Source organism: Chiloscyllium plagiosum, chromosome 3 (genome assembly GCF_004010195.1).
Source record: "Chiloscyllium plagiosum isolate BGI_BamShark_2017 chromosome 3, ASM401019v2, whole genome shotgun sequence".
Classification (NCBI taxonomy): domain Eukaryota; kingdom Metazoa; phylum Chordata; class Chondrichthyes; order Orectolobiformes; family Hemiscylliidae; genus Chiloscyllium; species Chiloscyllium plagiosum.
Window position 1 is genome coordinate 6,532,873 of NC_057712.1, and position 2,637 is coordinate 6,535,509.

The following is a 2,637-nucleotide window of genomic DNA, read 5'->3' on the forward strand; positions in this document are numbered from 1 at the left end:
GGGGGGGGGAATAGAGACTGTGGGTACACACACTATCTGGGGGGGGTATAGACTGGGATACTCACTATTTGGGGAGGGATAGAAACTGGGGGGACACTGTCTAGGGGGGATAGAGACTGGGGGGACACTCACTGTCTAGGGATGGGTGGGTGGGAGTAGACTCTGGGATACTTTTCGCGTGCTTTTGTGACGAGACATCTGCATCTAAATCCAGTTTGGAAGTTGTACTTGAGCGTAAAATGCGCGGGGTACAGATACAAATGAATTTTAAATTATTTGCTTTGGGTGTAAACCGGTTTTTTTTCTCTCTCCAAATGACTTGGTGCTGGTGGATAGGAATGCATTTTAAAACCGACCAATCCCCCCAGTGGAGGAAGCAATTCTGTGAACGATGTATTTGTTCCATTGAATGATCTGACGAGCTTTTAACAGAAACTGCACCCCTCGGCGTGTATTCGTGTGCAGATATACACCAGTAACAGGGACAGATATAAACACACGGTACATTTCTCTCCTGTACTTTTCTTTACTGAAGTTAATTCTAACTGGACGATAATTAACTGGTGAGGAATTATACCAACCAGTTGGGCTATTGACAGACAGGTCGAAATTTGTTTAAATCAAGTGTGCCAGTTTATCCACAGTTTACAAATCCTGGAATTCTGATGTCTAGATGTATTTTTCCACATGGAAATAAATAATGGATAACGCAGAGCAGAGATTGGGGAACTGGCTGAATTAAAGATATTCGGCAAAAACATTGCATTCACGAAAAAAACAGATACTTGAGAAAGGAACAGATCAAAATGGCACACAATGTAAGTTCAGTTCCACATCGTTCACAGAAATAAACTAATTGTTTTCTGAGTTTGCAATAAAAGGTTTATTCAAGGCTCTTTTAGAAGGTAGTGCTGGAAGCTATATTATTCTTAGGCAGCACTTGTGAAACAAAGAGAACAAAGAACAATTACAGCACAGGAGCAGGCCCTTCTGCACGATCCAGGTCCTCTATCTAAACCTGTCACCTATTTTCTAAGGGCTTGTATCTCTCTGCTCCCTGCCCATTCATGTATCTGTCTAGATACATCTTAAATGACACTATCGTGCCCGCCCCTACCACCTCCACTGGCAACACGTTCCAGACACCCACCACCCTCTGCATGAAGAACTTTCCACACGTATCCCCTTTAAACCTTTCCCCTCTCACTTTGAACTTGTGGCCCCTAGTATTGAGTCCCCCCACTCTGGGAAAAAGTTTCTTACTATCCACCCTGTGTACACCTCTCATGATTTTGTAGGCCTCATTCAGGTCCCCCCTCAATCTCCTTCTTTCTAATGAAAATAATCCTAATCTACTCAACCGCTCTTCACAGCTAGCACCCTCCATACCAGGCAACATCCTGGTGAACCTCCTCTGCATCCCCTCCAAAACATCCACATCCTTTTGGTAATGTGGTGACCAGAACTGTATGCAGTATTCCAAATGTGGCTGAACCGAAGTCTTATACAACTGTAACGTGACCTGTCAACTCTTGTACTCAATACCCCGTCCGGTGAAGGAAAGCATGCTGTAAGTCTTCTAGAGCACTCTACTGACCTGCGTTGCAACCTTCAGGGAACAATGAACCTGGACACCCAGATCTCTCTGTACATCAATTTTCCCCAGGGCTTTTCCATTTACTGTGTAGATCGCTCTAGAATTACATCTTCCAAAATGCACTCCCTCGCATTTGTCTGGATTGAACTCCATCTGCCATTTCACTGCCCAACTCTTCAATCTATCTATATTTTGCTATATTCTCTGACAGTCCCCTTCACTATCTGTTACTCCAACAATCTTAGTGTCATCAGCAAATTTGCTAATGAGGCAACCTACACCTTCCTCCAAATCAATTATGTATATCACAAACAACAGTGGTCCCAGCACGGATCCCTGTGCGACACCACTGGTCACAGGTCTCCATTTTGAGAAGCTCCCTTCCACCAATACTCTCTGTCTCCTGTTGCCCAACCAGTTCTCTATCCATCTAGCTAGAATACCCTGGACCCCATGTTACTTCACCTTCTTCATCAGCCTACCATGGGGAACCTTATAAAACACCTTATTAAAGTCCATGTGTCTACATCCTTTCCTCTTCAAAGAATTTTATTAGGTCTGTAAGACATGACCTTCCCTGCACAAAACTATGCTGCCTATCATTGATAAGCCCATTTTCTTCCAAATAGGTATATATCCTATCCCTTAGTATCTTCTCCAGTAACGTCCGTACCACTGACATCAGGCCCACAGATCTGTAATTACCTGAATTATCCCTGCTACCCTTCTTAAATAAAGGGACAACATGAGCAATTCTCCAGGACCCCCGGCCCCCTATTTTCAAGGATACTGCAAAGATATCTGTTATAGCCCTAGCTATTTCCTCTCTCGCTTCTCTCAGTAACCTGGGATCGATCCCATCCGGACCTGGGGACTTGTTCACCTTTTAGAATACATAACACTTCCTCCCTCCTTATGCCGACTTGACCTCGAGTAATTAAAGATCTACCCCTAACCTCAACATCTGCCACGTCCCTCTTTTCGGTGAATATCGATGCAAAGTACTCATTGAGAATCTCACCCATATTTTTCTGATTCCA